At 27.0% G+C, this 11,334-nt stretch overlaps 1 protein-coding gene across 2 annotated transcripts in view; it reads left to right on the forward strand.

The window, feature by feature from the left end:
* The window catches only part of LOC107444247 (protein unc-13 homolog B), a 541,472-nt gene that overhangs the window by 363,220 nt on the left and 166,918 nt on the right, over positions 1–11,334 (forward strand). The window lies entirely within an intron of this gene.

The following is an 11,334-nucleotide window of genomic DNA, read 5'->3' on the forward strand; positions in this document are numbered from 1 at the left end:
TTTTTAACACAGTTTTGTCAAATACAAGAATCTAAACATTAAACTGTTTTTGCTAAAAATCTTTTACACAGTAAGCTATATCTTATTGCTGTCATCTGCTAGGGATCTTATAAAAGAAAATAAATATCTACTAGGAAGTTAAAATGTCTCTTTTAAAATATTTTAAGACTATAAATAAAATTTTTTTAATAAAGATAATATCAAGAAAATTAATCCAATTTAATAATTTCACCTTTACTATTTTTTTAAAAAAAATTAAAACGTTGTAAAATTTGAATATCATAAAATTTTATACTTTCAAAATAAATAAATTAATAAAACATTATAATATATGCATGTTTTTTGTGGATGCTGTTCTTCTAATTTAATATTTAACTTTTTCCAAGTAAAATAAAAATTATGTCCATTTTTTTCTGAAATTAAAATGTTTCCATCATTCTTTTATTATCTTACATTTAGCTGAATATTTTCACTCTTAAATTTCATCAAATGTGTCTAAAACTAATTATTCTCAGACTTTTATTCTATATTTTTATAGTTGAGAAAACTAAAGACTTTTTTCTAAGTAATATTTAATCTGATCAGATTTTTTGCATGTTTGTATCACGTTGATTAATTATCCTATATCTTTATATATCACTGTAAATAATTAATTATTTATTTTAAATTCATATAAATAGCTTTTAAATGCATTTCGTTGCATCCTCGTAAAATCATTTTAAAAATAACTGAAAAATTATATTTTCATGGATATTATCAAAAATTTACTTTTTTTAATCTAAATCATACATTTTTAAATACCTTCCATTATATTTTTAACTATAATTTTATGTACATGTTACTGCTGCGTCAATTCTGGTTAGTATGTATACAAACTTATTATTATTTATAGCCAAAACAACTGATTAATATGATAAAATGTTATTCATAATGTCCAACGTTGTGAATTTATATATCTTTCGTAAAAAATAATCATTCTGAAGCTGATTATTATGAGCAACAACCATTTGGTTGCATTGAATGTTAATTAGCTGAAATAAATAGAATAAATTAAATTACATTGCTCGGAATAAGCAAAATAACTTGCATAACAAGTAGAAATACGACTGCATAATATTCAACTTATTACAGATTTTGCTATTATGCATCATAAAAATTTCTTGTTCACACTTACCATTTTATCACATTGACAGTAACATTAACATTAAGTGAATTTTAGCATTGAGTTGTGCAACGATTATAAAATAACTTTAATTGATTTAAATATTTAACAGTATTAAAATATAGATTAAATGTTCATATTATTTATTTTATTTATAAAGTTTTTTTTAATCAAAATACTTTTAATATAGTTTCAAAAAATAGGAAAAGAAAATATAAAAAAAGGATTCCTTTCTATCTGAATAAATAAATAATTAATAACAGTCATAGCTTGTTAATTTTTAAATCATAGTTTAATAATTATATAGTCTGTAATAGTTTAATAATTAGTTTCACTTACAATGAAGTTTGATTAACTGGTTGTTAAACAACATTACTTAAAATTTTAAAAAAAAATTTCTTCAATTGATTTATTCTATATTGTTATCTTGTTTTTTGTGTGATTTTTTTAATCACCTATGAATAAAAAAAGGACATTTTTTTATTAGTTTTTAAGTATTCAACACAGCTTTTTCTCATATATACAAATGCTTTTTAAATCAAATAATGTCCATAATCTAATAAATACATATCCTGAAAATAAAATAACATCAGTTGTCCAATTGAAGTAACAAATTATACTCCAATAAAATATCTTGGAAAGGACAAACATAGTGAGAGGTTAAAAAATTTAAAACTGTATTAGCTTAAAGATGAACCTTATATGCATAGTGCACCAAAAAAAGGGGAAAGGAAATTATTAGAAACATCACAAATAATTTTAATGTAAAACGTGCTTATAAAGCTATAATTTTTTTTTACAGGAAATTAGCTCAAGTTCACTGGCGGTAGTTTTTTTTTTAAAAAAACTACACTAATAAACTTAAACACTAGAGCATCATTAAGTAATTCAACTCTTAAGAAACCTGGACTAAAAAAAATATGTTCCAATGCAATACACTATATTTTACTTTCAGATAGATTATTTACTAGAAATATTAAAGTTTTAATAAAAATCTCAATATTTTCTTAAACTTGGGAAATATGACAATCATAAAAGGTTAATTGTAATAAAAAAATTGAAATTGAAGAAATAAAACTTCGTATATTTTGTTTCATAATAATAAAATGTGATTATTTTAACATATTTACTAAGAATTATGAAATTATTACTTTCTATTTTAAATTTGATTTGCACGCAATAACACGCAATAAAACCAAACTGCAGTTAAAATTGCAAAAATTTCGTGTCGTTTGTGTCAGTAATCTTTTAAACTGATCGTTAAGTTTGGACTAATAAATCTTAGAGTTTAGAAATACCCATATTGTCAACTACTTATTGAAAAATAATGGTTTTTACACCATATTTAAGGTGTTACTCTGCGGGTTTTGGGTGGCTCTTTTGCTTTAGAATTTTTGAATGAATAATTCATTCTCCGTTCCTTGACTTAATGGTAGTATTGTCGCCAATGCTATTTACAGGAGTTGTAAATCTATCGGTTGCGTTAGTTGATGTATGCATGGTGAATAGTAATTACACATTTTCTTATTTTAGCTTAGAAATACAATTATTAAAACTTTGTTTTATTTAATTTTAGTGTGCAACAATAAATTAAAGATCCTTATATAAAACTTTCAAACGTAAGATGTAATTTGTAATTTATATTATCACTTGTATTCGAAAAAATTTTAAGCATATCTAATTTAGAATAATAGTTTTCAAGTACAATTATGATAACATTTATAGAATTTTAAAGTTGTGTTGGTTTAATTTTTTCTTTTGGATAAGAAAAAAATCTTTGCTTTTTCTTTTATTTAAATTGGAAAACAATTTTTTTCAAAATTGATAACTTGTTCCCAAACCTTGAGTTTTATAGTTTAAAATAAACATGTGTTACATTTCTTTATTGTCTTCAATAGTTTTCTTAAAATGATGCTCCAAACAAAAAAAAGACAAAATTAACATCCGATTAACATCCCAAAGCACTAAAATATCTCTGGCTGTATTTAGCCTAGCCATTACCATTTTATTTATTCGAACATTGAAACTGAAGTTGTAATTTCCTGAACTTTAAATGAGTTGATATGCTTCACAACCTGATGTCGATTATGTTACATTTCGAAAACAGACATTCTGTTATGACTATTGTTATGACTGTCTGGAAAAGACTGTTTAAATACATCGTTTTAGTCTAAAATACATTAATCGTTACATTTTAAAATATATGAGTATTGCGATTTGCTATTCATTTGCATTTTTAAATTTTGGTGATATGCGATTAAATAGAATTTTAAATCAGAAATCTAAATTCTAATAAAGGTAATGGCATTCTAGAATTCTCTTATGTAAATTGAAAGTTTTACTGTGCATATTTGAAAACTTTCAACTATAGAATAATTTAGTGTGCTTCGAGTTTAATTTCTATAAAAAAATTTAATTCAATTGTGCTAAATATCATTATTATTTACTTAAAAGTAAGAGATGCCAGATTTTAATATACGTTTATCTTTAAAGCGTTTGATGAAAAAAAAATTCTTTTGTTTAAAAAACAGTAAGAAAATTTTTATTTATTTGTTGGAAATTATTTACTCAATTTTAAACTTTAGTATAGCTACGCTATGAATTCGTATGTATTTCAATTTGCTTCCAAAATTTGTTCAACAAACAGTATAAATATTAGAGAAGTAAATAAATACATGTTTGTAATAAATTAATTACATTTTGTAACAATTTAAAAACTAAAAGTATCTTATTTCCTAGTTTCGTTTAAAGATAATAATAAAAAGGAACACAAGTTGAATGCTGTGATTTTTTTTTAAAAAAATACTTTAGTTAAGTATTGTATTAAGAAAGTTAATTTAAAAATTTTTATGCTATAATTTTTTAAAAAATAGTTTTTTTTTATTTTTTAACATTTTGTAGTAATCAATAAAATTTAATGAGCAATAAATTATTCGTATTTTCAGTAAATTTATAAACGCTGTTTTAACAAAGAAATGAACCTATAGTATATTTAAGAAAAAAGATTTTTAAAGAGAAGATTTTATGTGCGTTTTTAAATTTTTTCATAAACTATGACCAATTTGGGTTATATTTTATACAATAATTGCGAGTTAGAGAGCATTAAATTTATTTCTTAACGTTAATTATTTCTTATTTTATAGCGTTATTAACGTTAATTATTTCTAATTTTTTTCTTAATGTAATTCAATGTTCGAAATTAGAATTAAATTTTCGTTTTGTAGCTTAGTTTCTTGAAAAAACCTTAAAGCAAATTAAATACGAAAAATAATGTCATTTGTCTACATCAAACATAATTTTTCATTGAAATTGATACACAACTTGAGCATATTTATTTATCCACATTTCGTATGATATAAATTAAAACGAGCATTAACATTTTTTACAATTTGCGAAATATTTCTATAAAATAATTCATTATTTAGCAAGTGCTTCTTTATATTATGTTTTTCTAAAAAACATTCTTTAAAAAAAAACAGTTTTATTAAAAGTATAGCTTTTAAGTTGCTTTAAAAACAAGCTGTATTAAAAAAACGTAAAAACGTGTTTTATTTTTTTAAACTTTAAACTGTAGTTCTTTGAGAAAACGATTATTTCACTTAAACACTTAAAAGGATATAAATTGTTGTGAATCAATATATTATAGAAAATGTTCATATAAAGCATATAATGAATTCTTAAAAAAATTATAACAAGCTTTATAATGGTGCTTACAATTATCAATTATTATAACACTATTTAAATAGAACACAATTTATTATTATTCAAAATTTTAATATTTCTTTTACTTTATTTCTCTAGTCAATTTCTTTTTCCATAAAATTAATTCACAATTTAACTTGTCTTATTATAACAAACTAAAAACCAAAATTTTAATATTTACATCATTTTGGTTCTAATAACTCAGAAATGCATTAAACAATTTTATACTAATCCAGTACAAATAGTCGATGCCAAAATATGCTTGTCAAACTTTATTATCGAAGACAAAAATCGTCTGCACGTTTGTCATATTAAATAATGAAAATGAACAAAAAAATCATCTTTCTTCCTATGATAAATCATTATCTTATGAATATGTAATCGTTTTCCTAATACGATTACCGCTGCTTTTGCAACATTACGAACGTGAGGTAATGATTATCACACTGATTATTTGGATTCTTTTACACTAATCATCACTCCATCTTTGATTATGGGAAAGTTTAAAAGCTGGATTGTCAGTTTTTTCTTTTCTACAAAAACATCACATGAGATATAATACGTGTTTTAAATTAAGTTATCGTTTAAAATTATGTAGTTGACTTTTTCTCATTTTGTTTGAAGAAAACTTACTGATTAATTCTAGATTAACTAAAGATTGTTTACTTTTTAGAAACGTCTTCGAGGATTTTATTTAAGAATTGTTAGTTGTCATTTCTATTAATGTAGTGTGTATAATATAGTAAACGTAATTGTACCTTAACTCTCATTATTTATTAGATCTTTATTAAATCTAATGTATAGTAAAAAATTGATTATTAAATATTCTTTTAAATGAAATTAACTCCATTGTGTGCAAAAGACACTAGATTTCGTTTGATATTTTAACTTAATTGCATGTAGTAGGATTGTGTTGTGATCTTTAGAGCGACCTGTATTCTTTTTTTTTACTAAAAGTTAAACAGCTATTCATTTCCGAGTTAATTATCAGATGTTATTTTTCTTTATCCCGTTGTACTTCCTGCGAATTTTCTACACTTCGTAGTTTCAGATTTTTAAGCCCTATAGCGCCCCGCAGTGCAATGATCGTAAAGAGAAGGTTCCCAGTAAAACACCGAATTTAAGCATCACTGGCTGCGGTCATTAAGCGAGTGGGTGACCACTTTGATCAGCCTAGCCTGCGTAGGGACCGAGGGTGTGTGGTATCGGTCCTCGTTAACGTATTCTACCGTAAAGTGCTCGACTTCGCTCGCAGGTCGTAAGGCTACCAAAGCATCTGCAGAGGATCAAAATTGCATGCCTTCCGATCCTCCTTAGGGATATTTCCCAGACCGTCACCAATAGCCCATTGTGCAGCTCCAGTGTGACGTAAATAAAGTACATACTTACAGTTAGTTTGTCTAGGTAAGAACTCCCCCAGCCTCAAAGTCTGGCCCGGCTGCTGCTATGGAAGCAATAATAGCTCATTTCAGGGAGGGTAGATTCTCTTTTCTCTAGAGCTAACACAGTAGGCCGAAGAAAAAGATTCCCTTTCTCACGCCGACCCCACCCAAAACCTCTCCTAAGCAACGACCCCACACCCCTACTTGAAATAGTTTCACCTCGATACCTCCACAGGTCCAGACGAATGGCTAGGGGAGTTCTTACTTAAGACAAACTGTGCTGTAGACGTTACTAAAGACGTAAAATAAATAAATAAATGAAACTTAATCAATTTCTAATTACCCATCATCTACGCTTTCCTCCAAAATTCGTTACTGTAAATCACACAGTAGTTAAATATATATATATTTTTTCAAAATTAAATCTCTCAAAACATAACAAAAGTTTTAACGCAATCTATGCATTTTTAATGTTCCCTACTTAAACAAGTACGTTGCCGCAAGGCTGGATGCAATAAAAGATAGCTTTCTTCTCATCCTTTTATTCTTTTTTGATGACTTTAAACATTTTCTTCAAAGCAAGATTAATGATTCACCTCTCGAAAAATAGTTTTCTGGAAACGAGTTGAAACAATGTTTTTTTTTTCTCCCTTTCCTCTGTCCGTTAAAGATCACGGTTTAGAGCGGACCAGACATTGTTTCAAAGACATGAAAATCAAATGGAAGGGTGACGTTTTTGTAGCATTTGTTTTCATTTCAAATGACGCATTCCCCATAAATTATTTTCAAAAAAACTGTTTTAGAAACGTGATTTATTTTTGATCTAGGAAGAAAATATTTTGGAAGGAAATTTCTTGGGACGTTAAATTTGCCGGAAATTTTTCGGTTTCTTACCCAGACATTTTCTAAACTCTTCTCAATTTTTATCATGAGTTTATCCTAATTGCAGATAATTCAATTCTTAAATGTAAAATTTTATGTGATTATCATATTTTCCAGTTATGAACTAGTTTCTATTTACATTAAAAAATTTATTTTATAATTTTGAACATTTGCAAGTTTAAATAAATAACAAAAATTTGATTTAAGTCTCCCTATAGATATACTAGTCGCCCTATAGATCAGTCATATTAAATAACACTGCAATGTGTAATTCAATCAAACGGCAACAAAATGTCTGCTAATCAGCATATTGCTATTTTTAACTTTATTGCAGAATCTAAATCTCTGCAGTTATGTAAACCTGCAAAGCGTTGAAAATCCTAAAAGCAATTTTGTATTGTAAGGAATTTGATGTAAAATTTGTTGGTTTAAATAAATAACAAAATTTGATTTAAGTCGCCCTACAGATATATAGTCGCCCTATAGATCAGTCATATTAAATAACACTGCAATGTGTAATTCAATCAAACGGCAACAAAATGTCTGCTAATCAGCATATTGCTATTGTAACTTTATTGCAGAATCTAAATCTCTGCAGTTATGTAAACCTGCAGCACGTTGGAAATCCTAAAAGCAATTTTGCAGTGTAAGGAATTTAGTGCAACATTTGTAGGTTTAAATAAATAACAAAAATTTGATTTAAGTCGCCCTGTAGATACATAGTCGCCCTATAGATCAGTCATATTAAATAACACTGCAATGTGTAATTCAATGAAACGGCAACAAAGTGTCTGATAATCACTTGTTGTAACTTTTTTGCAGAATCTAAATCTCTGCAGTTATGTAAACATGCAAAGCGTTGAAAATCCTAAAAGCAATTTTTTAATGTTAAAAAAACTAGTTTTGAACCGGAAAATATCATAATACATAACTTTAAATTCAAGAATTGCATAATCTGCAATAGGATAAACTCATCATAAAAGTTTTGAATAGTTTAGAAAATGTTTGGGTAAGAAATCGGAAAATTTTCTGTAATTTTACGGCACGGGAAATTTCTGGTTATAAACTAGTTTAGATTTGTATCACAAAATTGCTTTCATGTTTTTCAACGTGTTGTATAGTTAAACAACTGTAGAAATTAAAATTCTGCAATAAAGTAATAATAGCAGTATGCTTTTGCAGACATTTTTTACCATTTGAGTGAGTTACATATTGCAGTGCAACATCAATATGATTGATTAAAATAATATTGGTCTGTTACTGAATCTCTATAAAGTGATTTAGTTAAATCTGGTTCAAGTAATTTGTATTTGTAACATTTCATTTGACAATTCTTAACATCAATTGTTAATTTCCGCTTATTTAATGAAGCTTATCTGTGTTTTATATTCAAGTTATATAGTACCTATTGAGATAATTCAATGCTTCATTTCTTTTATTTTCTTCTACTTTTTATTTTTTGCTACGCTAAAAAAAAAATTTTTCTTTAAAATTTATTTCACAATTCGTCAAATTTATGTATATTTTACTTTAATAATCGCTCGAAAAGTTTCTGAGTTATCAAATTTCGAAAGTCGTACATTTAAAAATTTGATTTTTGAGGAACTATTCATTCGATTTCATTCAAATTTTAAATTTTGTTATTTAAAATTACACACGTTGAACTTATGTAAAATTTGTATGCCTTATAGTTTAAAGTTCCTAAGACAATTTAAATTAAAAAAAATTAGGAAAAAATAATAAATAATCATTCAAAATTATTTTTTACATGAAGTTATCTTTGGATAAACAATTCACTTAAAAGGTTCTCAACGCATAGTAGATACACAAAAAATGAAATTAACATTAAAGGGGTCAAAATTTTGACTGCTCCTGACGAACATATAGGAAAGATATCTTCAAGATTCCGACTACCTAAATATTTTGAGAAGATTTGCATTCTACTCTGCGAAATAGTCCGGATCAAATTGGAATGTAAAGTACCAGTAGTTTGGATACACCATCTTTTTCAGATCAACTACATTGTGTTTGATGTTGTAACTTAAAATATCATCTGCACTAACTATCATATTTAAGATGAGGAACACGAGTCATTAAGATTGAGTTTTTATAATTAAGAATCAGATTATTAGATCAAAAGCTGTCCAGGTTATTAGCTTTTTTTTATACATTGTACATAACAAATTATCACCGAGCATTAGAGTGCCCACTTTCCGTGTCTTTCCTCTAATTTAATCATGCCATAGTTCAGCATATTTCATCTGCATGTTATAAAATGTAAAGATAGGATAGGCAAAACTTACGAAACTTTAATCATTTTTGACAAAGCCGTTTCCTGAGGAATGTTCCGATCGAAAATTCTGTAAAAGTGACGAAATAACTATAGTCACTTCTTCAAGGTACTGAATTTTAATAAAATTAAAGAGATATTTCGTCATTCTATTCCTCCTCTTAAAAATCTCCTATGTACCTAATATATCTAATAATATATGTACCTAATATATCTATATCTATGTACCTAATATATATAATAACCTTTTTCAATAATCACTTTATTGTGGCCACTACATAGTGTATCACAAGGACAGATAGAAGAGAGATATAAATTACACCCATGCCAGAAGCGGGATTCGAACCCCGGCTCTTCCCGGTACTCCTTGGATAACTCCTTGACCACAATACAGCCAGGTCGCCTTATTTTGTCACTTTACTTTCTGTTGTACCTGCTGTCAATTCACTACGATGAGGTTTTGAGTTGACGAAACATTTTCGTATACATTTTTGAGAATTCAAGTTTCATCACAAATCGCGACGAAGTGATTTTCAAAATTAACGAAATGTTCAAGGATTGCTGAATCGTCAAAAATGAGAGTTTTATTTCTAATAGTGGAGTAGTTTTCTAAAGATCAGCAAAAAATGTTTATGTATAAAAAAGTATACTAGTTTCGAAATGCATTTGTACAGAGAGGAAAATCCATACAAACCAAATATAATTTAGGGCAAAGTTAAGAATACGCTATTTTTGAAAGATCAAAAATCCGTTGAAGTAGTCTTACCAACTCACTATTTGAAAGACCTTAAATATTTATGGTCCAGAGGGGATTTGCAGATATTCCTCTCGTTTTTTATATATAAAAAAATATTAGGCTTGGGGCAAAAGGTAGATTTAGAATACCGAATATTTAAAAAACATAAATATTCTGAAGTGATAGAAAATATGCCTCACGCTCTGTTATAAGAAAATCCGTCTACCTAAGAAGTCTAGCGTGGTTTCGTGTTGCTAGAAGGTATTTTTATCATCAGATATGGAGAATAACTCCAGCTTTTTTATTCGAAAATTCGATGCCCGGATGAGGAAAGAATTTATATTTCCCTCTACTTTGTCAGTAGTACTGGAGCTCTCCAGTTTTTTTTCCCCTGTCTTTAGAGAATTTCGGGGTGCATGCCGATATTTTAATATTTGGAATATATTTTTGTTTTGTTTGAAGGAAAATATATCTAATAAAACGTTCGCTAAAGTATTAAATTATGTTTGATATAAAGAGGAAATTTCGCAAAACAGACGTTGAAAAATTTTGTACTTATATAAAAATTTTGTATTTATGTATAAAAATTTCGTATAAGAGAGAGTTAAAGAATTTTATACAATCGAATAAAGTTGGACATTTATTTTTATTTAAATTATAAATAAATTCCAAATAAATGTTCACCCTTTAAACAAAATCTTAAAATCTTATTTTTATACTTCTGGATAGTTTAATCTATACAGGCTATATACTAAATAACATTATATATTAATAATATATAAGAGTGGTCTCCAACCCTATCTCCGTGAACCAGTACCAGTACTGGGATCAAATGGTTCCTGGCCACCCTAGGAACAGTAAATTATTTCCTTTTTATTTACTGTGGTGTATTTCTGTTGTGTTTGTACGACCTTTTCATGGACAACAGGTAAACCAGGATCTGAGAGATGTTTCCTACACGCGCATAAATATTCCACATGGGATTGTATTTTGTTTTGAAGGCATGTTTTAAGCATGTTTAGACAAATACAATTATTAAAATTATTAAATTAAATCACCCTCAGTTATAAATAACCAATCCCCCCCCTCAGCGGGTTGCGTTAAAATTATCGATCGTTGACCGGTCCAGGACGATAAAAAGGTATAATATATATATATATATATATATATATATTTCAAC

The sequence above is a fragment of the Parasteatoda tepidariorum genome, chromosome 2 (assembly GCF_043381705.1).
Source record: "Parasteatoda tepidariorum isolate YZ-2023 chromosome 2, CAS_Ptep_4.0, whole genome shotgun sequence".
NCBI classification, from domain to species: domain Eukaryota; kingdom Metazoa; phylum Arthropoda; class Arachnida; order Araneae; family Theridiidae; genus Parasteatoda; species Parasteatoda tepidariorum.